The following is a 25,771-nucleotide window of genomic DNA, read 5'->3' as shown; positions in this document are numbered from 1 at the left end:
CCGGCCACGCCTGCACATATGGGTCGGCGTGTTAGGCGCGCTACCGACCCATATGAAAAACAGGGCGGACACTGGGCGGGAGGCCGATCCAAAGGACAAAAAAACGGACGAAATCGCCGTCCGTTTGGATCGGCCCGTTGAAGTTGCTCTAAATGATGCACAGAACCAAGATTAGTACTACAAATTCCTTCTTCTATTCATCATCTACTACTTATTTACAGTTACAGGATTTCTTGCTGCCACTAATTTCACGAGTACAGCTAAGATGGTTGGTAGTAGTAAAGTTAGAAGATGTGCAGGGTGTGGATGTTGAGGAGCGCGACCCTGGTCTGGACGAGGCTCCGGAACACCTTCTCACTCCCGGCCTCCAGCTCCTCGATGCACTCCTCCAGCTCCTCCAGCCTCTCCGCCACGGCCGCCACCGCCATCCCCTCCTCCCCACACCCCGGCGCCGACGACTTCTTCTTGTTCTTCTTCACCAGGCACACCAGCGCCGCCGTGCCCTTGCACGAGCACGACTCCGCCTCCACAGACCCGGACATGGCCGCCACGGCCCCGAACAGCGCGGCGGAAGCCGACGCCGTCGCCGCGGCCGACTCCATCAGCAGCCCCGTCACCTCCACCTCCGCCGCGCTGCCTTGGGTGCCGCCGAGGATGCTCAGGCGCGAGGGCCGGACGGCGGACTCCCTGGCCGTGGCGGCGAGGCGGGCGAGCTCTTGGCCGGCTCCGCGCTGGGCCCGCACGGCGGAGGCAAGGCGCGCCCCGTCTCGGCGACGCACGGCGGCCAGCGCGTCGGCCACGTCCTGCTTGAGCGCAACAACGGCCTCCTGAAAACAGCCGTGCGCGTCGACGAGCCGGAGGAAGGAGTCGAGGAGGCGGTCCACGCTGCCGCCGGCGCCGGACAGCGCGTCCTGGGCCTCGGGCAAGTCGAGCAGGTCGCCGAGCGCGGCGTGGAGCGCGTCTACGTGCGCCAGCCCCGCTGCGACGGAGGAGGCCAACGCCGCGCACGGCGCGGATGTGGGTGTGGAGGTGCGCCAGTATCGGGTGCGACCGGCACGGCAGGCTCACGGACCGCCCGTGGTACGACGAGGAGGGAGCGCGCGACTTGGGAGACCTCGAGGGGCTGAGAGGGAAGGAGATGGAGCGCACGAAGGCGCGCGCCATGGCTGCCGGTCGAGCTGCCGCTTTGGCGATGGTTGGTGCTGGCAGCTGCTTGCGTGCGTGGGAGACCAATGTGTTTGTGTGTGTGTGTGTCTGTGTGGCTTTGCTGGCTTATAAAAAGCGGGCTTGCTAAAAATCAGTCGACTGAGATTTAACCAAGTCTCAGTCGACCATGCAACATTTCTTCTCAACAATTGTAACTTTTTTTATACCGGTTGCAGCATTCGTCTTGTTGGTTGTAGCATGTTGTCCCTCATCAATTGTAGCATATTGTCTCATCGGTTGTAACATTTGTCATTGATGGTTGTAGCATTTTAATCACACCGGCTAGAGCACCAATTTTCATTGCTTGTAAAACCGTTGCAACATTTTTCATCATCGGTTGTAGCATCTAGCCGTGCCGCTTGCAGCAAAAAAACTACGCTGATGTCACTCGACTGAGACTTGGTTAAGTCTCAGTCGACTGAGTTCTAGACAGACCCTATAAAAAGATGGAGATGGCGATCCCAGCTGAGCTGAGGTTGAGTTGAGCTGAGCTGGACGTGAGAGGTTGTCTGACAGTGACACGCGGTTGCACGTGTGCCTGGTGGTCGAGCCAAAGTGCGTGCTGAGGGGCCTGAGACAAGTGATATTATTGCGGTGTAAGAGCATCTCTAGAAGACCCGTATAACGCCGACGGCGTTTACAGTTTACCGAAAAGGAACTATGCGGACCGGCGCGGAGAGATCAGAGTCTGACCCCGCAAAACAAACCTGTAAAAAAAGATATTTGCACAAGATGCTTTTTCATGGGTCGGCTACGCAGGGTCTACTCGGGCGCCGCCGCGTCGACCTGCAAATCGGAGACTCTCAATAAGCGAATTTGACAGCCATTCCGCCGGACGAGTTCAAATTCAAACAATAAAACACAGTTCACGCGCAAATGAAAGCTTAGTTTTGTAGGACAAACGCAAAAGGAGTTTATGCAAAAGTGACGACCACGTCCGGCATCAACTTGGTCGATCTTCACTCCGCACCACCTCCATCGAGGTCATCGCCGCCCCCGAATCCACCTCTGGCACCGAAACCATCGGCGGACGCTCTGAATGCATCGGCGACATTGGTTCCAAATCCCGATGAGAAAACATCTCCGACACTGTAACACACACTGGCCGACGCAAGCATCCTCCTCTTCAAGATGTCTCTTCTTGCCATATCATGCTATTCTTTGGTGAGGTCATCTATGTCATTGTGGTTCAATGTCATGATCTTATTCTCTTCGGCAAGCATCTTCGACAAGGCTTTTTCTTAGCGGCACGTGTTCTTCTCTCTTGCGCAACCCCTTGTCCGTGAGCAACACTTTTCTTGCTTCTCTCGTGCCTTCTTCTCGGCCAACTATTTCTTTGTCTCCAACGTATTCGTTAACATCAACTCATTTGATTCCACCATCACATCTATCTTGTCCTGCAAACTCGATGCTTCGTGCTCTCTCTTGTTCTTCTCCTTAGTCTTCTTGTCACCATCGGTCTTATTCAAGTTTCTTGGGCCATCATCATCTTCATCTTCATCCATGTTCGTAAGTGAACCTCTCTTCGGTGGGGATTCCTTGTCAATCAACTTCCACTTGTCGCATTCTTTGAGCATATCCCAACAATGCTCTAGTTTAAAAAAATTGCTTTCGGAAGCTTCCATGTCGTTGTATCTTTGTTGGGCAATTTTTTCCTACACAATTAAAAAAATGTCAAATGATGCAATCACTTTAAATGCTACAAATGATTTGCATAACTTGGGACGTGAAAACGCACTCACATAGTCTGATTCCACGGTTCCACTTGGAGGTGCATTGCAAACTTGTTCCAATCAAGCAGCCCAATGGCTACAAATCGGCTTGATCACGTCCCAACGACCATGGATTGACCAAAAGGTGCATGGAGTCCTATTTGGATACCTTGCCATCATGCGGAAGTATCAATCCTTTGCCAATACCTCTTGGCGGTTTGAGACGTACCTGTGCAAGCATCAAGAGACACCGCACTCCAAGCCTTGGTCAAGATTTGATCTTCCAAGATTGTGTAGTTCTTTGATCTCATGCTTTTTTTTGCTTGCGCTTGCTCATACGCCCCCTCATCTATCTCCTCCAATTCATCTTCACCACCGTGATCATCCATGCCACCCTCCATTTCATTGTAATCGAATTCCGTGAACGGAGCTTGATCGATGTCGATGGCATTGGTGTCCCCAACAAGTTCACGAACTCGGTAGTGGCCTTGTTTGCACCACTGCTACATTGAGTGACATCAAGTCACGAGCTACCAGGATGGCGAAAAGGGAAGCAAGAACAAGGGATCGAAGATCCATACCTTCCGGCCATTTCATCGAACACCTCGCTTGCGGTGGAAGCAACACTGTTGAACGGCATCATCGGCGAACATCTCGCCGGGGCGGAGGGAGTGAACTAAGGCGTCGTTCTTATCATCATAGGGCCTTCTTGCGCTTTACCCCCGAAACCTTGCCCACCTTCTCCGCCGCCGGCCGGGCAGATCGCGCAGCGGCATCGGCGCCAGTGTGCGTGCCTTTTTGGCAGGGCCAGCCGGATTACCGCCCTGCATTACAACATTGCCCTACCGCTTGCGGGCAAGAGCGTTGGGGCCTTGGGCGACGGCGAGGGCGACATGGCCGGCGACGAGATCTGCCGGAGGGGATTGCGCGTGCTCGACCTCCACGGTGATGGGGGACGGTGTCGTGGGAACGATTCCGACAATAATAAGGTATAGGGTAACGGAGCATGATCTATTGACATGCATATCGGTGACACGGTGGTTTTATCGAGTCCGGGCCTCTCGCGGTGGAGATAACAACCCTAGGTCTCATGCTCCGGAGAGGCTTTGTTTTATCTGAGTATGTATCTGGAGATTACAATGTATGTGAGAGAGAGAGAGAGAGGAGAATGGATCCCCATGCCTGAGCTAAGTCTGAGACTAGTGACGAAAGAGAGAGCTAGGAGGAGAAGAATGAGGGCCTGGCCCCAAGTCTAGTGGTGGGGGTGGCTTAGATAGAGTGGGCCACCCCCTCACCTCCTATGTTACAAAGTGGGGCATGAATGCCATAATGCCAGACCACTAACAAGCCTTCACTATGAGAATGATGCCGACTGCTTTGCTGCCTGCTGGTCTTCGTATACCCGAGTGAGTCATACGGTCGACTGGTGAACTATCATCCGAGTGGATGGTATGTTGCTTGGTCAAGTCGATAGTATGCTGCTTGTCCGAGTGATAGTATGTCTGTATGAAATTTATCTGGACCGACATGTTGTGTGGACCCCATGCTTTATGATATTTCGACCCTTTGTGGGCCTACCTGTTATGTGTATCCCCAACATTAGCCCCCGAATTGATTGCAATTTTGCAAAACCAGTTTATGAAAGACACAACTTGGCCCGAGTGATTACGGAAATACTCGGTACCTGTCATCATGCTTTCAGACAACCAAGGTTTGAACAAAATCTCAATGGATTCCGGCACTGCGCTTCCCGACTTATCTAGGGTAAGTGCCCGCGAGGAGCAACTTGGTGACATTCGATCATCTCTCGAAAGAGGTTAACTCATGATCAGAGTATGGATGTGTCATTAAATCCAGGCAACAAGATCGACGCATGGACTGCTCTTTAGGTGAGATGACATTCTTATCTCGAAGGAACGTCAATAGGAATCGGCTCTAGATCTGAACTTATGGTTTCACGCTTTGAGTCCTAGAAGAAGGCTCAAAACAGGTCCGCGAAGGAGTGTTAAACTCACCTTATAGCATTTTTTTGGTAGCCAACGGGAGCCTTAGAACTTGTTTGTTTGTTGTTCTCCACTCGGACCGGTCAGGCCGTACCGAGTGGAGATTACTCCGGTGGGGCCACGCTGAGTGCACCCACTGGGTGTAGTCCCCGAGGCCGCCATCGACTGCGGGCAGTCGACGGGGGTTTGAGAGAAAAAAATCTTCTTCGCTAGTACTGATAGAACTTGTTCTTCTCCAACTCGGAGGTCGATAAGCCCTTGAGTGATCTGGAGATGGTCTTCGCTAGATCTGAGGCAAAATGTTTCTTTTAGAGTTCTCTTCCAGTGGGGGCACGCTGAGTGCACCCACTGGGTGTAGTCCCCGAGCCTTTGTCGGACAAGGTGAGTCAGGCGGAGGGTTTAAGTCTACTGGTAAACCTCCACGCAGTCGACACGGTAAATATCTTTTAGTCTGAAATTGAGTCAATCGGATGCACTTGACATGGTAAATAAACTCAACCTGGAGCTAAGTCAGTCGGACTGATCTTTGTGCACTAGGCACGGAATAAATTCAGCCTGGAACTCGGTCAAGCAGGTGAATCTTCGTGCTCTCGGCACGATGAATGAATTCGTCTTTGAAACAGCCGACTGTAGAAAAAAGCTGGACAGTCCAGGGAGTAATTGTTCCAGTTGTACTTCTTATATTGACCGTTAGATTTTGCGTGAAAGGGGTATTTGTAAGAGTACATTCTATCCGTAGAGGATCTTCATTTACACCCTTTTGCATGAAAGGGGTATTTGTCCGAGTGGATGTGCTTGCCGACTGATTGGGGTGTGTTGACTGCAAGGAAAAACTTGGTGGCACTTGTATGTCTTCCGGAGGAGATAGACTAGTGGTCTGACATGGACGTGCCATGAAACTCGTGTGACGAGGCTAGTGTGTGGGCTGACTCTCCGGAGAGAGGCCACTCATTATCCCGGGGGAACACTAGCACATGCCATCTCTGAATCCAAGTTTGTGAAACTGACACCTTGGAGCCTTCGATAGGGACAAGTGTATCCGTAGAGGAGCGTTGTTTTCACCCTTTTGCATTCTTGAAGATGACTTTAGGTAATGATTTGGGCGATCGTCCGAGTGGGCAGTACTACCCTTATAGATTTTCGGCAGACCGAGCATGTATGGTCAGAAAGATATTCCTGATGTGATCAGTGGGTCGATTGAATGGGCGTAACCCCTGAGGGCGGCATGGTCAACGGCTGTGCGTAGCCCCTGAGTGATGCTCGAAAGAGGTAAGCTTGCTACAGAGTGTGATATGAGGTTTGATCATATGAGTAACTGATACGTCTCCAACGTATCTATAATTTATGAAGCATTCATGCTATTTTATTATTTGTTTTGAATGTTTATGGGCTGTATTATATACTTTTATATTATTTTTGGGCTTAACGTATTAACCGGAGGCCCAACCCATATTGTTGTTTTCTTGCCTATTTTAGTGTTTCGAAGAAAAGGAATATCAAATAGAGTCCAAACGGAATGAAACCTTCGGGAGCGTTATTTTTGGAACGAATGTGATCCAGGAGACTTGGAGTCGAAGTCAAGGAAGCATCGAGGTGTCCACAAGGGTGGGCCCCCCTACTAGGCGCGCCCCACTATCTCGTGGGCCCCTCCAGTGTCCCCCGACCGACTTCTTTCACCTATATAAGTCCATATACCCTAAAAACACCGAAGACAACAATAGATCGGGAGTTCCACCGCCGCAAACCTCTGTAGCCACCAAAAACCAATCGGGACCCTGTTCTGGCAGCCTGCCGGAGGGGGGATCCCTCACCGGTGGCCATCTTCATCATCCCGGCGATCTCCATAACGAGGAGGGAGTAGTTCACCTTCGGGGCTGAGGGTATGTACCAGTAGCTATGTGTTTGATCTCTCTCTCTCTCGTGTTCTTGATTTGGCACGATCTTGATGTGTCGCGAGCTTTGCTATTATAGTTGGATGTTATGATGTTTCTCCCCCTCTACTCTCTTGTAATGGATTGAGTTTTCCCTTTGAAGTTATCTTATCGGATTGAGTCTTTAAGGATTTGAGAACACTTGATGTATGTCTTGCCATGCTTATCTGTGGCGACAATGGGATATTCACGTGATCTACTTGATGTATGTTTTGGTGATCAACTTGCGGGTTCAGTGACCTTGTGAACTTATGCATAGGGGTTGGCACACGTTTTCGTCTTGACTCTCCGGTAGAAACTTTGGGGCACTCTCTGAAGTACTTTGTGTTGGTTCAATAGATAAATCTGAGATTGTGTGATGCATATCGTATAATCATGCCCACGAATACTTGAGGTGACAATGGAGTATCTAGGTGACATTAGGGTTTTGGTTGATTTGTGTCTTAAGGTGTTATTCTAGTATGAACTCTATGATAGATCGAACGGAAAGAATAGTGATGAGGTTATGTACCTAGGGTAGGGTCATGGACCTATCTGGGATACCCTACCCAAGGACATCCTTAGAAGAAGCTACCTTCCAGTCGACCAAGAGGGACTTCACTCGACGATGAAGATAGCCACTCAACCATGAAGCCAACCACTCGACAGCCAGGAGACCTAAAGCCACTCAGCACGCAACGGTCTGTCATTAAGTAGCTTTAATAGTCTTCATGGCACTTTACGAGGGCGTTACCAGTCACCCCCTATCTTAATGTACTTTAAACCCTGCATAACTGAGGGCCGGAGGGGTCTGGCGGACTCTATATAAGCCACCCCCCTCCTCAGTGTAAAGGGTTCGCACCCCTGTAACTCATATACACAGAAACCAGTCGACCGCCTCCGGGCTCCGAGATGTAGGGCTGTTACTTCCTCCGAGAAGGGCCTGAACTCGCTAACACTCGTGTGTACAACTACTCCATAGCTAGGATCTTGCCTCTCCATACCTACCCCCCATTCTACTGTCAAACTTAGAACCACGACAGTTGGCGCCCACCTTGGGGCCGGTGTCTTAGCGACTTTTTGGAGAAGTTGCAATTTGTCTGATTGCCTTCATCATGGTTTCTGGCGGAGCTCTGGTCGAGGGCCGCGAGATCCATCTCGGTGCGCTCGCTTTCATCGTCGACGACTCTTCTTGGCTCCAGGAGGCACCACTCGACATCGACGCGCTCCCCGTCCGCGGGGCGACGCACTTTCGTGCGTGTGTCTGCGGCGTCCTGCTGCGGCAGCCGTCGACCCCATACTGGTCGACTCCTGTGCTGTCTTCCCTCCCTGTCTCCCGCCAGCGCAAGCGCTCTGGTCGGTCGAGGCTTCAGCGATGGGTGAGACACGCAGTGGCTCGCCAATCGGCCACCACCCAAGTCGCGGCAATTGAGCCTGACGAATCTCTCTACGGCCTGTTCGATCTGTCGACTGGCTCCGTAGAGACTGCATCCGAGTGCGACAGTAGTGATCCAGCGGCGGAGGTCCTGATGGTCAATGGGCCTCGTAGGCCTCCCGGTTCCCCCGCATCAACGGGATGGACGATGGAGGCGACCCCCCTCAGGCCCACGAAGAATATCAGCCCGAGCCGCTCACTTCTCAGCAAAGAGAAGATCTTCACCGCCGGAACATGGATGCCCTGCATACTCCCATCGCAGGAGAAACTCCTGAGGCTCGTGCCTTGGAAGAGGCGCATTTGGCCAACTTGGCTGAACGCACTCGACTGGAGAACCTCCAGCAAGCACTCGACGAGCATGCGCGCCAACGAGTACCCGACTCCAGCCGACGTCAGCTCTTTCCACAACCAACTCAGGTATATCGAACCCTGATTCAGAATTTGGCAGTTGCAGCCCGTATAGCGGAGTCAATTCAGCCCTCTCAGTCGGAGGCTGGAAGAGGCTTGATGCAGATCAGAGATTTGCTCCGGGCGGCAGGAGATCAGAATTCAGTTGTGTCACAGTCGCGCAACAGGATTCACAGTCGATCCGTCGCTGCGAATACTGTTCAGTCGGCTCACAGCCCAAGGTTGCCTCCGAGGCGCGTGGGACGTGAAGGCTAGCCGGACCACTATGATGATCGATTTGATCACGATGATAGGCGTCGAGTGCCCACTCCTCCCCCGAGAAGTGGGTCTAACGCCCATCGGCAGCTAGATGACAGGCGCCAGCTCAGTGTTGGGCGGAGAGCTCCAGTCGACCCCAGAGGGCCAGGCTTTGATGTGAGATCCATCATCGTGCAAGGTTTGGTCGACCGGAACAGAGCTCACAAAGGTGGCCATGACAGAGATGTGCCCACAAGCAGCCGAGTCCATGTTTCGGATCCAGAATGCTTTAGCAGAGCCATCAGAGCCGCAGTGATACCCCCCAACTTCAGGTTGGCGACTGGAGTAAGTAAGTTCACCGGAGAGTCTAAGCCTGAAACTTGGCTTGAAGACTACCGAGTGGCTGTATAAATTGGTGGCGGTAATGATGAGGTGGCCATGAAGCATTTGCCACTTATGCTAGAGGGTTCGGCCAGGGCGTGGTTGAATCAGTTAGCTCCTAGCAGTGTTTACACCTGGGAAGATCTTTCCCGAGTGTTCGTCAGGACGTTCGAGGGAACTTGCAAGCGACCGACCGGATTGACAGAGCTGCAAGTTTGCGTACAAAAGTCGAGTGAAACACTGAGAGATTACATCCAGAGATGGATCACTTTGCATCATACTGTAGAGAATGTGTCAGACCATCAAGCGGTCTGCGCCTTCAAGGATGGTGTCAAGAACAGAGAGTTGAGCCTGAAGTTTGGTCGAATTGGAGATATGACCCTGAGTCGGATGATGGAAATAGCCACCAAGTACGCCAATAGCGAAGAAGAGGACCGACTCCGGAGTGGCAAGTACAAGCCGAGTCAGTCGGAGAAAGGAAACTCCAGTCGGAAGCAGAAGCGGAAGGCCGAGCCGGCTGCTCCTGGAGAGGCTCTGGCCGTGACTCAGGGCAAATTCAAAGGGAAGCCCAAATGATCTTGGAACCCCCAGAAGGTAAAGGATAAGGAAGGTAATGACGTGATGGATCTGCCGTGTCATATCCACACGAAGAAAGACGAAGAGGGTAACTTCATCTACCCAAAGCATACCACTCGCCAGTTTCAAGGAAAACAGCCGAAGGACAAAGAGAAGGAGTCGAACAAGGCCGAGGACAAGGAGGACAGTGATGGAGAGTACCCTCATGTCAACTCCACTCTGATGATTTTTGCTGATGTAGAGAGCAAAAGTCGATTAAAAGTGATCAACCATGAGGTCAATATGGTCGCCCCGGCGACACCAAGCTATCTAAGATGGTCGCAAACTCCCATTACTTTCGACCAGTCTGATCACCCTACTCACATTGCCACCTCTGGGAGGCAAGCGCTAGTGGTCGACCCAGTCGTTGAAGGCACTCGACTGATGAAGGTATTGATGGATGGCGGCGGTGGATTGAATATACTGTATGCAGAGACGCTCAAGGGAATGGGCATTCCAATGTCCAGGCTCAGTTCCAGCAACATGAGTTTTCACGGAGTCATCCCTGGAAAGAAGGCTGAGTCACTTGGCCAAATAGCTCTGGGTGTAGTGTTCGGCGACTTGAAGCATTTACGCAAAGAGAAGCTGACACTTGAAGTCGTGGATTTCCGAAGCGCCTACCACGCTATTTTGGGAAGACCAGCCTATGCCCGCTTCATGGCTCGACCATGTTATGTGTACCTCAAATTAAAGATGCCTGGCCCCAAAGGCGTGATCACTATCACTGGCAGCCGGAAGAAGGCAGAAGAGTGTTTCCAGAAAGGCTCAAAGTTTGCGGATGACCAGATAACAGTGGTAGAGCTGGAAGGATACAAGAAAAATGCAGATCCGAGTGATTTGTTACGGGCCAAGAAGCCCGCCACAGAATCAGCGTTCCAGTCGTCTAGGGAGACGAAGCCAGTTCATATCCAACCGACCGACCCCAACGCAGCTCCGACCCACATTTCCACAACACTCGACTCTAAATAGGAAGAAGCGCTCATTCAGTTCCTCCGTGAGAACTGGGACATCTTTGCATGGAAGCCAGCTGACATGCCGGGTGTTCCCAGGGGGCTGGCTGAGCATCGCCTTAGAGTCGACTCAAAAGCAAAACCTGTTAAAGAACATCTTCGATGGTCCGCTGTTCAGAAGAAAAAAGCCATTGGCGAGGAGGTGGCTCGACTCCTTGCAGCAGAGTTCATCCGAGAAATATACCACTCCGAGTGGCTCGCCAATGTTGTCATGGTTCCCAAGAAGGACAACTCACTTCGCATGTGCATTGATTTCAAACATATCAATCAGGCTTGCCCAAAAGATCATTTTCCTCTCCCTCACATCGACCAAATTGTCGACTCGACTGCGGGGTGCGAGAGATTGTCTTTTTTAGACGCTTATTCTGGGTATCATCAGATCCGTCTGTATGGACCTGACGAAATCAAAACAGCTTTCATCACTCCATTCGGGTGCTTCTGCTATATCACCATGCCATTCGGCCTCAAGAATGTTCATGAGAATGATTCAAAAGTGTTTACTCACTCAAATCAGTAGGAATGTGGAAGCATACATGGATGATATCGTGGTCAAGTCACGAAAGGGTTCCGACCTGTTGACTGACCTAGCTGAAACATTTGCCAATCTCAGGAGGTATGATATCAAGCTCAATCCATCAAAGTGCACATTCGGAGTACCTGGCGGAAAGTTACTCGGTTTTCTCGTTTCAGAACGAGGAATCGATGCTAGCCCAGAAAAAGTTGGCACCATACTCCGAATAAAACGCCCTGTGCGTGTGCATGACGTCCAGAAGCTTACTGGATGCTTGGCCGCGCTAAGTCGATTCATCTCTCGCCTCGGTGAAAAGGCATTGCCCCTTTACCGACTGATGAAGAAGGCAGACAAGTTCGGGTGGACTCCAGAAGCTGATGCAGCGTTTGCCGAGCTAAAAACTCTGCTCTCCACCCAGCCGGTGCTTGCTGCTCCAATCAGCAAAGAGCCTCTGTTGCTTTATATTGCAGCCACAGGACAAGTCGTCAGTACAGTACTTACGGTCGAGCGGGAAGAAGAAGGGAAAGCCTTCAAAGTTCAGCGCCCAGTGTATTATCTCTCTGAAGTTTTGACCCCATCGAAGCAAAGATATCCCCATTATCAGAAGCTCGTATATGGGATCTACATGACCATGAATAAGGTTGCTCATTATTTCTCTGATCATGACATTACAGTCGTCAGCGACGCACCATTGTCAGAGATTCTTCACAATAGAGATGCAACTGGTCAAGTGGCTAAATGGGCGATTGAACTCCTTCCCCTTGATATCAAATTCGAGGCAAAGAAAGCCATTAAGTCCTAGGCTATAGCAGATTTCCTTGCCGAGTGGATTGAGCAACAGCAACCGACTCAAGTTCACTCGGAGCATTGGACCATGTTCTTTGATGGCTCTAAGATGTTAAATGGTTCTGGTGCTGGGGTTGTTTTGGTTTCCCCCCGAGGAGATAAACTCAGATATGTGCTCCAAATCCACTTCGATTCCTCCAACAATGAAGCAGAATATGAAGCACTCTTGTATGGGTTGCGCATGGCCATTTCACTCGGCATCCGTCGCCTTATGGTCTATGGCGACTCAGATTTGGTGGTCAATCAGGTGATGAAGGAGTGGGACGTTAGAACCCCAGCCATGACTGGATACTGCAATGCAGTGAGGAAGCTCGAAAAGAAGTTCGAAGGGTTAGAGCTCCACCACATACCCCGACTGAAAAATCAAGCAGCTGACGATTTGGTGAAGATAGGATCCAAGAGAGAAGCCATCCCCAGTGATGTGTTCTTAGAGCATATCCACACTCCGTCAGTCGTAGAAGATCCTTTTACCGACGAAGCTCCGCAACCTAAGAGTGTTACGGATCCGACTGGGGTTGAAGTCCCAGCAGTGGTCGACCTGATCATGGAAGTTTTAGTGATCACTCCCGATTGGACAGTACCGTATATCGCGTATATATTGAGGAAAGAACTCCCGGAGGACGAAGAAGAGGCTCGACAGATCGTCCGCTGATCTAAGGCCTTTACCATGATAAGGGGACAACTGTACAGAGAAAGCGCGACTGGAGTTGGTCAGAAATGCATAACGCCGGAGGAAGGTCGAATAATCCTTGATGACATCCACTCGGGGACCTGTGGCCATCATGCATCCTCTCGGACCGTCGTGGCCAAAGCATACCGAGCCGGATTTTATTGTCCAAGAGCGAATGAAATGGAAAAGGAGATAGTCGACAAGTGCGAGGGATGTCAATTTTACACAAGCCCGCGTCAGCTTTGAAGACCATACCACTCGTCTGGCCCTTTGTAGCATGGGGGTTGGATATGGTTGGTCCTTTGAGAACAGGCAGAAGCGGTTCACCCATGTGCTGGTAGCAGTCGACAAGTTCACCAAGTGGATTGAGGCCAAACCCATCAAGAACCTCGATGTCGGTACTGCTGTCAGCTTCATCAGAGAATTGATATTCAGATATGGAGTCCCGCACAGCATCATCACGGACAACGGGTCAAACTTCGATTTCGAAGAATTCAAAGCTTTCTGCATGTCTCAAGGCACACGAGTCGACTATGCTTCAGTCGCCCAGCCACAGTCGAATGGACAGGCAGAACGAGCCAACGGCTTGATTCTCAAAGGGTTCAAACCCCGTTTGATGCGCGATCTCAAGCATGCGGCTGGTGCATGGGTCGATGAACTTCCCTCGGTGCTTTGGGGGTTAAGGACCACGACCAATCGGTCGATTGGAAGAACTCCATTCTTCTTAGTCTACGGAGCTGAAGCAGTCTTGCCGAGTGACCTCCTCGACAATGCTCCCCGGGTCGAGCCCTACATCGAAGCTGAAGCAGAACAAGCGCGGCAGGATGCAGTCGACCTTTTAGATGAAGAAAGGGAGATGGCTCTGATCAGATCGACCATTTACCAACAAAACTTGCGTCGCTTCCACGCCAAAAACGTGAAGAGTCGAACCTTCCGGGAAGGAGATTTAGTTCTCCGAGTCGATCAGCAGAAACCACACAAGCTTGCTCCTTCTTGGGAAGGTCCCTTCATCGTCACCAAGGTTCTCCACAATGGAGCATACCGTCTTTACAATGTCGAGCATCAGATCGACGAGCCCCGAGCTTGGAACGCGGAGCTTCTCCGCCCCTTTTACACTTAAGTATTTACTCGGATGAGTTGTAATAAAAGTACTTCTGTAGTTTATTTATCAAAGACAAGAGCTTTATTTCTTTTCTTATTTATTTTGTCCACACAAAACAATCCCCCAGTGGGTAGCTCGGTTGCGAATTCGATTCGCCTAAGTCTGTAAAAAAATCCTAACTGAGTGGTGAGCCAGTCTCCCACACGAAGGCTTAGCTGCGAAATCCGTTTCGCCTAAGATAAACAAAATCCTACCGAGTGGTAAGCCAGCCTTCCACTCGGAGGCTTAGCTGCAGTCCAAGTACTCGCCTAAGTTAAACAAAATCCTACCGAGTGGTAAGCCAGCCTTCCACTCGGAGGCTTAGCTGCAGTCCAAGTACTCGCCTAAGTTAAATAAAATCCTACCGAGTGGTAAGCCAGCCTTCCACTCGGAGGCTTAGCTGCAGCCCAGTGCTCGCCTAAGTTAAACAAAATCCTACCGAGTGGTAAGCCAGCCTTCCACTCGGAGGCTTAGCTGCAGCATTGCGCTCGCCTAAGTACAAATACAATGTGCGCTCTGCAAGGGGGACGAGGTGCAGGTCGACTGCTACCCTCTCCTTCCGAGCTACGCCACAAATACAACGTGCGCTCTGCAAGGAGGACGAGGTGAAGGTCGACTGCTACCCACTCCTTCCAAGCTATGCCACCAATACAAAATCCTACCGAGTGGAGAGCAGACCTCCCACTCGGGGGCTTAGCTGCAGCCCATTGCTCGCCTAAGTTTTTGAAAATCCTACCGAGTGAAGAGCAGACCTCCCACTCGGGGGCTTAGCTGCAGCCCAGTGCTCGCCTAAGTTTTTGAAAATCCTACCGAGTGGAGAGCAAACCTCCCACTCGGGGGCTTAGCTGCATCCTAGTGCTCGCCTAAGTATCTAAAATCCTACCGAGTGGAGAGCAGACCTCCCACTCGGGGGCTTAGCTGCAGCCGAGTGCTCGCCTAAGTTCTTGAAAATCCTACCGAGTGGAGAGCAAACCTCCCACTCGGGGGCTTAGCTGCAGCCTAGTGCTCGCCTAAGTATCTGAAATCCTACCGAGTGGAGAGCAGACCTCCCACTCGGGGGCTTAGCTGCAGCCCAGTGCTCGCCTAAGTTTTTGGAAATCCTACCGAGTGGAGAGCAGACCTCCCACTCGGGGGCTTAGCTGCAGCCCAGTGCTTGCCTAAGTGTATTGGGGAACAAGTCGATTGCAATGAGCGCTTCGCTTTAAACCTGCAAAAGACACCTCAAACCGAATGTAAACATATTCAACATTGAATCCAAGTTCGGATAACACCTAACGGAACCGAAAGTGCTCAGGCGCTAGGCCTGTTAAGGTTTATCGGTTACAAAACTCACTCGGCATACCGAGGCAAATTTAAAGTATCAAGCTTAGAAGTTTTTTACCCCTCCTGTGGAGGGCTAGAAGGCGCAACAAACTCGTCCAGGTGGATTCCATCTGCAATTCGAGTGGCGGCGGCGATGAAGGTCTCCATGAAGGATCGGAAATCGTGCTTCTTGGTGTTAGCCACCCTAAGGGCCACCAGCTTGTCCTCTCGTGCATCCTTGCAATGAACACGGACCAGAGACAGAGCAACATCCGTACCACACCTGGCCGAAGACTTCTTCCACTCCTGCACTCGACTTGGGACCTCGTTCAGTCGAGTCGTCAGAGACTCGAGGTCGTTCTGGAGCGTCTCTCTTGGCCAGAGTGTTGTGTCGATGCGAGAAGTTGCGACCTTCAGCCTTGCAAGATAGTCGACGACGGCAACAACGCGAGATTCGAGCCGGAGCACATTCATGGCGGCTTCATCTTTCACGGGGGAGTTGATGGGATCCAGGTTTATTTCCAGTCGACCAGTCTCCTCTTCAAAGTTCTGGCAAAATTTTGCAAGCACAACCACCGATTCAAGAGAACAGTCGGAGATCACAATTGAAATGTCTGTTTGTTACAAAGGATTACCTTCAAGCATGAGGAATAGCTTCTTGGCGAGTCCACCCAGATAAGCCTCTAGATCGTTCTTCTTTCCATCCAACTCGCTGGCCTTGTCATTCAGGGCAACCTTGTCACTTTTCAGTCGACTGACCTCCTTGTTGGCAGCATCAAGAGCAGCCTTCAGATTGGTGTTTTCTTCTTCAAGCTTGGTAACTGAAGCCAGGTTTTCATCTGCGAGCTTGGTATTCTCTAAAGCCGCTTTCTGCAACTCAGCCAAGTCAAGGTCTTTCTTCTTCAGGGCATCCCTCACTTTGTCTGCAAAATTACAGTGAGATCAGACTCTGAAACAAACGAGAGGCAAAAGCAGTCGTCGGAGGCCTCACCAAACATACCTTTAGCCTCCTCCTCCGCCTTCGTTAGGTTCTCTTGGGTCAGTTTCAGATCAAGCTCGAGCTGAATATGTTTGTTCTCCATCTCAGTGTAACGAGCCGCAAGGTCGCAGGATTTCTACGAAGAACCAATCGACAGATGTCAAAGACAATTCACTTCCGAGTGACTAAGGAAAAATCATAGCATTTCTAAGACTATGGCCGAATACAAACATTCGACCACAGTCTCGGGGACTACACCCAGTGGGTGCACTCAGCGTGCCCCCACTAGTTTCATCAGTTAGAGTCGACCAGTCGACCAACAAAAAAAACAGGAGGTGTTCTTCAGACTATAGTCGACTGCTAGCAGTCGACCACAGTCTCGGGGACTACACGCAGTGAGTGCACTCAGCGTGCCCCCACCGGTTTATGAATCTATTCGACCTAGTCGAGTAAGAAAAAAACTTAAGACATAAAGACTACAGTCGACTGCCAGCAGTCGACCATAGCCTTGGGGACTACACCCAGTGGGTGCACTCAGCGTGCCCCCACTAACCCGGAATTTTAATCGGCACACCTAGTGGGTGTAAGACAAACTCTAAGAATTCCAGAAAGAAGAGTTTTCAGATATCATATCCTAACAGAACACGCAGTGACCGACTGACCTGAATATTACTCTGAAGAGCTGAACTGGCGTCATAGGCTGCCTGACTGGCTTCTCGTATTGCCTTCACTTGCTCCATCATGACCCCCGCTTGGCGTATTGCTTCTTTAGCAACATTAGCCTGGTCTTCTGGAATGTGGTAGGTTGAGAAAAGCGAGGGTTGAGCAGCACTCGATGATGAAGGACGAGCACTCGTCAACGGCACCGCAAAGGTTATGGTAGGCCGAGTGACATTGTCTCCCTCCACGACCAATGTCTCGGGTGCTGGCACGTCCTTAGTCGCCTTGCCAGCAGACGCTTTCTTGCTCCTCCTCTTCCTTGGTGGTTCCTCGTCGTCGTCGTCGGGAAGGTCGATAACAACGTTAGATGAAGCTACAGAAAAAGAATCGAAATTAGAGACAAGAAGCCAATCGACTAAAAACAGAATCACAAGAGTCATACCAGGCTTTGAGGTAACAGCGTCCTCCATCTCGTGGTCTTCAGCCCTGGCCGAAGTATCAGAAGTAGCAGCACTGCAGTTTCAGAAGACAGTCGATTAGCTCATGAGTCGACCAACAATAAGTTCATGAGGAACAGACAAATTCAAGCTACACCATTACCCTGAGAGAGTGGGGATCACCATCTTCATCTTCGGCAAGACCTTTGCCGACTTCGACGGTGCCACTCGAGACTGCTTTGGAGCTTTTTCAGTCGCCACCGGAGAAGTAGTCCGAGGGCGCTTGGACAACTGCGTGACGGTTGCGACCCCCTTACCGCGCTCAACCGCGGGATCATGGACAAGCTTCGAGCGTCTTTCCGAGCGAGGAGGTACAACTTCCTCCTCCTCCACCTCCTCCTCTTCCTCCTCATCAGAGTCATCACCCTCATCATCGTCATCAGCATCCGAATCCCATTCCTCCGGGCTTTCGCCCCCACTTCCTTCCTCCTCTTCAGTCGGCGTCTGCGCTCCATTGGGCATCGAGTATAACTTGGTGGTGGCCTATCAGACAACAAAACAAAACAAAGATCAATCGACCAATTCGCAGCAAAGCAGAATGAATGCAGCAAGATTACAATTGGAGATAAGTGGTCATACCGTGTCCGGTGTATAGGTACAGTCGAGTGGTGGGATCCTACTAGCCCCTCGAGGGTGCTCCTTATTCCCTGTGATGGCTGCCACCCACCTCTCCAGTGTGGCGTTGTTGACCGCTTCTGGATGGACCCGAGTGGTGTCTTCGGTACCACAGTACAGCCACATCGGGTGGCCTCGGTACTGAAGCTGTTGGATGCGCCGTCTAAGGAAGACCTCCAGAAGATCCATACCCGTCACTCCGTCCCTAACAAGTTGGACTACACGCTCCATCAACATTTTCACCTGAGCTTTTTCCTCAGGAAGCACCTTCAGAGAAGAGGGTTTGTCCACTCGGTCCATGGAGAATGGAGGGAGACTCGTCGACTGCCCCGGCGTCGACTCGTCTTGGCAGTAGAACCAAGTCGACTGCCACCCTCTAACCGACTCAGGAAGGGTCATGGCCGAGAAAGTAATCTTATTCCTCATCTGAATCCCAAGACCACCGCACATCTGGATAACCTTAGTCCTCTCATCGTCTGGACTCGCCTTTTTCACTGTCTGTGAGCGACAGGTGAATATGTGCTTAAAGAGACCCCAGTGTGGTCGACAACCCAGGAAGTTCTCGCACATGGACACAAAAGCAGCAAGATAGGCGATGGAATTGGGGGTGAAATGGTGGAGTTGCGCCCCAAAGAAATTCAGAAACCCTCGGAAGAAAACACTCGGCGGCAGAGAAAAGCCACGGTCTACATGAGTGGCTAGGAGAACGCACTCACTCTCCTGCGGCTGCGGTTGAGACTCGGTCCCCGGAAGCCTTGCTGACCCGTGGGGGATCAGACCCTCGTTGGCCAGGTCATTGAGATCTGTCTCGGTGATGGTCGAGCGGATCCAATCCCCTTGGAGCCAACCCTTCGGCAGGCGGGACCTTGACAAAGATCCGCCCCGACTGGACGGTCTCCCCTTCGCTTTCCCCGTCGCTGTCGCCTTCTTCGCGCGCTCTAAGGCCGCCGTCTTCTCCTTCACCATTGTCGCCGGCGAAGCACGTGAGGAGTGGATAGGCGGAGGCGAGAGAAGGCGCAGCGGACGGAGGCAAAGAGGCGGAGAGAAGAATGGGAAGGCACTGTTCAAAAACCCTCGCCCGGCGCTTTATATAAGGGCGCTTCCGAGTGGCTGACGAGTGGGTCCGGGCGGTCCTGTCACATCCCGAAACAATCGCGCACGCACGATACGTGGCGAAAAAGGCGGCGCGGAAATCAAGGCATCCATGCCTTATCCCATCCGAGTACCGCCGTCCGCCCCGTTTCGCGTGCTTCCCAAAATTCGGTTCCCACAAAATCCGCTAACAGCAGATCAATGTATCAGATGATATCTTTCCTATGATCCGTCGCTCGGAAGATCACTAAAAGTTCAAAAGTCCACTCGGCAGAAGAAAGGAATGGATCAAGGCGACTGAAAGAAAAGTTGATGCCAACACCGAAAAGTAGAATCGTTGATCCAGGATACGACATGATCAAAGCACGGGAAATAGTTCGGAGAAAATCATCAACTCCTTCCTCACTCGAACCTCGATCCATTTGGGGGCTAATGATGAGGTTATGTACCTAGGGTAGGGTCATGGACCTATCTGGGATACCCTACCCAAGGACATCCTTAGAACAAGCTACCTTCCAGTTGACCAAGAGGGACTTCACTCGACCAAGAGGGACTTCACTCGACGATGAAGATAGCCACTCGACCATGAAGCCAACCACTCGACGGCCAGGAGACCTAAAGCCACTCAGCACGCAACGGTCTGTCATTAAGTTGCTTTAATAGTCTTCATGGCACTTTACGAGGGCGTTACCAGTAACCCCCTATCTTAATGTACTTTAAACCCTGCATAACTGAGGGCCGGAGGGGTCTGGCGGACTCTATATAAGCCACCCCCCTCCTCAGTGTAAAGGGTTCGCACCCTTGTAACTCATATACACAGAAACCAGTCGACTGCCTCCGGGCTCCGAGACGTAGGGCTGTTACTTCCTCCGAGAAGGGCCTAAACTCGCTAACACTCGTGTGTACAACTACTCCATAGCTAGGATCTTGCCTCTCCATACCTACCCCCCATTCTACTGTCAGACTTAGAACCACGACAAATAGCTTCATGTTATTTTCCTACGGAATCTTGAATAGATAGATCAAAAAGGATAACTTTGAGGTGGTTTTGTACCCTACCATAATCTCTTAGTTTGTTCTCCGCTATTAGTGACTTTGGAGTGACTGTTTGTTGCATGTTGAGGGATCTTTATATGATACGATTATGTTATTATTGTTGAGAGAACTTGCACTAGTGAAAGTATGAACCTTAGGCCTTGTTTCCTACCATTGCAATACCGTTTACGCTCACTTTTATCGCTTGCTACCTTGCTGTTTTTATAATTTCAGATTACAAAAACCCATATCTACTATCCATATTGCACTTGTATCACCATCTCTTCGCCGAACTAATGCACCTATACAATTTACCATTGTATTGGGTGTGTTGGGGACACAAGGGACTCTTTGTTATTTGGTTGCAGGGTTGTTTGAGAGAGACCATCTTCATCCTACGCCTCCCACGGATTGATAAACCTTAGGTCATCCACTTGAGGGAAATTTGCTACTGTCCTACAAACCTCTGCACTTGGAGGCCCAACAACGTCTACAAGAAGAAGTTTGTGTAGTAGACATCAATAACTTAGTCGTTCCCGTGTTGGGGGTGTAGAGGTAAAGACATGTCCAACTGATGCTAACGCGTGAGGCAGCCAAGGGGCGATGAACTGTGAGGTGGCGAATGAAGAAGACGTGCACAACTGAGTGGCAATGCGAGGGGCGGCCGAGTGGTGAAGATGTGCACAACCGAGAGGCGACGCACAGAGCGGCCGAGTGGTGAAGACGTGCACAACCGAGTGGCGCGGTGCGGGACGGCGAAGTGAAGATGCGTGGGGTGGCCGAATGATGAAGACGTGCACAACTGAGTGGCAATGCGCGGGGCAGCCAAGTGGTTAAGACGTGCACAACCGAGAGGCGACGCACGGAGCGTCCGAGTGGTGAAGACGTGCACAACCGAGTGGCGCGGTGCGGGACGGCCGTGTGAGGATGCGTGAGGTGGACGAGTGAAGGACTATGTGTCCAGTCGGACTCGGGTAAAGATGAGGAGAAGCTTCCAAGTGATGCTCGGAAGAGGCAAACTCGCAAAAGAGTGAAGTGTCAAGTTTAATTATAAAAGGGACTTATCTGTCTCATGCCTAACGAGGTATGTATCATTGATACGATGAAGAGGATTCCACAGAGGGGTTGGCCGGCTGTGTTTGAAGTCAACAGAGCGACAAGGTCGGTCTTGTGGTGCGCTGGGATCGGTATGGTGACTAAGTCCGAGCAGCGATGAAGTTGGCACATAGGGCCATCGAGTGATCGCGTAACTTGTGTAAAAAATGGCACAAGCCAACAAAATAATTTCTTGAGGAAATTTGATGTGTGCTGAAATGATTTGTGTGAATAACACTCATAGACACTCGCTGGGAGTGCAAGGGGCTTGCTGGTTAACCAGTGAGTCTAAAAGAGCGAAGGATCTGTTCGAACTTGTCGAAGCGACAGATCCGACTGAACTCATTGGAATACTGGCTCAAATAAAACGGAAGTGTAGTGTTTCGACTGAGTTGCTGCCCCGGAGGACCGATGCAAACTCGAAATGAAGAACGACACATGGTGTTCGTGAATGATGTATGCAAAAAAATGGAAGTTGGACTCGGGAGTCACATAACCAGTACTAAGCAAGTATGTGAAAATAAGCAACCGAGCATAGAGGTACACTCGGTGGTGTGGCCTCCGAGTGAACATGATGTGTGACTTACGGGATTCTCTGGAAGACAGAAATAACAGAATGAAAAATGACTTAGTTGTTTAAAGGCACGCGAGTGGCCGAGTGGTGATGAGGCGACCAACCGAGTGGCGACGCGCGGGGCGGCCGAGTGGTGATGAGGTCACCAACAGATGGCGACGCGCGGGGCGGTCGAGTGGTGATGAGGTGACCAACCGATGGCGACGCGCGGGGCCGTCGAGTGGTGATGAGGTGACCAACTGAGTCGCGACGACGCACGGGGCGACCGAGTGGTGATGAAGTGACCAGCCGATGGCGATGCGTGGGGCGGCTGTCGATGTCAAAACCGGCGGATCTCGGGTAGGGGGTCCCGAACTGTGCGTCTAGGCAGATGGTGATAGGAGACAAGGGACACGATGTTTTTACCCAGGTTCGGGCCCTCTCGATGGAGGTAAAACCCTACTCCTGCTTGATTAATATTGATGATATGGGTAGTACAAGAGTTGATCTACCACGAGATCAGAGAGGCTAAACCCTAGAAGCTAGCCCATGGTATGATTGTTGTTCGTCCTACGGACTAAAACTCTCCAGTTTATATAGACATCGGAGAGGGCTAGGGTTACACAGAGTCGGTTACAATGGGAGGAGATCTACATGTCGTATCGCCAAGCTTGCCTTCCAAGCCAAGGAAAGTCCTATCCGGACACGGGACGAAGTCTTCCATCTTGTATCTTCATAGTCCGGGAGTCCGGTCAAAGGTCATAGTCCAGCCATCCGGACACCCCCTAATCCAGGACTCCCTCAGTAGCCCCTGAACCAGGCTTCAATGACGACGAGTCCGGCGCGCAATTTTGTCTTCGGCATTGCAAGGCGGGTTCCTCCTCCGAATACCTCATAGAAGATGTTGAACACAAGGATAGTGTCCGGCTCTGCAAAATAAGTTCCACATACCACCGTAGAGAGAATAATATCTGCACAAATCTAATCTGCTAACGTATTCCGCAGCGTGACATCAGGCCACGGCCAAGCCTTTATTCGAAGCGTTTTACTGTCCCACCTTAGCGTGTTTAGCGAGGCGGTTTCCTTGGCACGTCTTGTCAAAGCAGAGATCGTGTCCCCTTATTCCGGGATTCTCATCAATACAGGCGTGGGTAACCCAACCGCGCCATTATTCGTGGTGCTTGGGAGATAAGCGAGTTTTATTAGGCTGGTGGGGGCTCATAGTTTCGGCCGCCCATATAAGGGGATAAGGATCCACCCTTTCCATCTACGCCTTCTTCCTTCTCTGCTTATCCATTCCTGCGCACTTGAGCTCCAGCGCCCAAGTCCGCACTTCCCACCTCAACCTTCTCCAATCATGTCCGGAGCGGGAGGTAGATGGATGGCCTCCACCGTCACGGAGGGGCACATCAAAAAGTTGAGGAAGGCCGGATACTTGTCTAACGACATCGCGGACCGGCTTCCAGATGAGGGGCAACTCATCCCCACCCCTAGGCCACATGAGAGGGTTGTGTTTCTCCCCCATTTCCTCCGCGGACTGGGCTTTCCTCTTCACACATTCGTCCGGGGGCTCATGTTCTACGAAGGCCTGGACTTCCACAATCTGGCCCCGAACTTCATCCTCAACATCTCGGTGTTCATTGTCGTGTGTGAGGTCGTTCTCCGTATCCAGCCCCACTTCTGGCTTATGGCTGAAGACCTTCAATGTCAAGCCGAAGGTTGTGGGCAGCCGACAAGCGGAGTGCGGAGGCGCCATGGTGGGCAAGATAGCCAACGTTACATGGCTCGAGGGTGCCTTCGTGGAAACCATCAAAGGGTGGCAATCAGGGTGGTTCTACATCACCGAGCTACGTGACCCTGAATGGGCAGCGGCCCCCGAATTCCGATCTGGCATCCCCACACGGCTCACCTCATGGAAAGAGACGGGCCTATCGTGGGGTAATTCGGCAAAGGTGACTGGACTTCAAACCTGCGTCAAAGACTTGATCGACAGGAAGGTTAAACTTGTCACCGTAGTCCAGGTCATGCTCTTCCGCTGGATCCTCCCGTGTCAACGACGGGCTTTTAATCTGTGGGAATTCGACCCGACCCAACACCAAACTTTGTCCAGGCTTTTCGATACAACGCACGAAGATGCCTGGAAGGTGCTTTTCAAGAGCTCCGAGGTTCACCCTCCCATTACCGAGGATCGCGGATTCTCCGTGAAGCGTCAAGCCAGCGTGGTAAGCTCAATTTTCCCATTATGGGGTATTTGTTTTCCATAGTTTGACTCTATGCGGGATCTAAGCTCCCATCCCTTTAACAGGAGTAGCAGAAGAAGGCCGGACATATTAACTCTCCGGCTCCTTTGCCCGAAGACCCAGCGGACGCTCGTTTGACAAAGCTGCTGGTTCCGGCACCCCACGTGGTGCCAGAGAAGAAGGCCAAGAAGAAGGCCACGGGGACTCAAAAGAGTTCCCGACGCCTAGTGGTGTCGGACTCATCGCCCGACGACCCCGAAGCGCCCTCCGCCTCTGAAGACGAGGAGGAGGGAGAAGAAGCCTCTCCCCCTCCAGCGGGGGGAGGAAAGAAGAGGAAGGCCGCCCCAACTGGGGAGGCCGGAGGGTCCAAGAATGGGAAGACCCTTTTACCGGACTACGCCTCCGACGCCAAAGATGGCGGAGAGGAATGGCCATCCAGGGTCAAGCCCCTGGCAAAATCATAAGTATCCGGATACCAGAATAGCTTATGGCGTTCCTCTATTATACAGTACCTTCTGATGCCGAATTCAATCATGCAGTCCGCCCAAGGCCCAGCTCGGCGATTCATCGAGCGGCTCCCTGGATTCGTCGGATGTGAATAGCGCTTCACTCCCGACGGCCTCCTCCCCTCGCCCTACAGACGATGCCGAGGTGGAGTCCCGAAAGGGGCTAAACCAGGAGGAGGTGGTCCTGGAGGCGCCGCAAGGCGACCTCCCGGATTCCAGGCCCAAAGGGGACGCAGCCCCAGATGGATCTAAGTCCGGCCCTGGGCCGGACACCACTCCGGAACCTTTAGTGGTGCCGGAGTCCGGCAGGTGGCCCCTTTGCAAGAAGGGCAAGCCTACGATGTCGGTGGCCTCCGTCCAACCGGAGGCGCCGGACAATTTGCTGGAGGTGCTTAACGGCGCCTCCATCGACGAGGAGCACCGCACTGTTATGAGTGCGATGATTCAGAAGGTTCAGTCCGCCAAGAGCGGGCTGACAGAAGCCTGTACCAGCCTGCTAATAGGCTTTGAGGTATGTATTTTAAACATGTAAAAATGTTACTACATAGACAGTAGCCCCTGATGCTCAGTTTGGTGTTCGGAAAGAAAAGCCGGACTGAGGATCTTTAAAAAGATATACGCATGAGTCTAACAAAAATATGTCAATATGCGAATGCAGGCGGCGCTGCTGACCTCTGCCGCACTGACTGCGGAGGTCGATGCATTGAAGCAGAGCCTCGAGTGGTCCGAGAACGAGCTCGGCCGTGCCAAGAAGCAGCTCGAGGACAAGGAAGGTATGTAATACCTTATGTGAGTATATATAAAAAAATACCTAGTTGCAAATAATGACAGGACCAACGTGAATGTTGCAGGGGCCACATCCGAGGTGGCGACCCTGAAGGAAGCGTTGTCCAAGGCCAAAGACAATGCAGCCGTGGAGCGCATTGAGCGAGAAAAGCAACAGGTGCCGGTGGCGGAGGTGCGGCAAGAGCTCGATGCTCTCGTGAAAAAACATGAGAGTTTAGAGCTTGACTCGAAGACTCGAGAGTCCGAGCTTGCCTCGGCACTTGAAAGCGCCAAATCTGCCAAGGCCGAAGCCCAAAAAGCCCTCCAGGAGATTGAGGCGATGAAAA

The 25,771-nt window shown here is 51.6% G+C and overlaps 1 pseudogene; it reads right to left on the bottom strand.

Annotated features, from left to right (window-relative positions):
• Nucleotides 1–238: 238 nt before the first annotated feature.
• LOC123156114 (uncharacterized) lies at nt 239–1,196 on the bottom strand (annotated as a pseudogene).
• Nucleotides 1,197–25,771: the final 24,575 nt, after the last annotated feature.

Source organism: Triticum aestivum, chromosome 7B, assembly GCF_018294505.1.
Source record: "Triticum aestivum cultivar Chinese Spring chromosome 7B, IWGSC CS RefSeq v2.1, whole genome shotgun sequence".
NCBI classification, from domain to species: domain Eukaryota; kingdom Viridiplantae; phylum Streptophyta; class Magnoliopsida; order Poales; family Poaceae; genus Triticum; species Triticum aestivum.
Note: the sequence above shows the minus strand (reverse complement) of the source record. Positions and strands in the feature narration are given on the sequence as shown.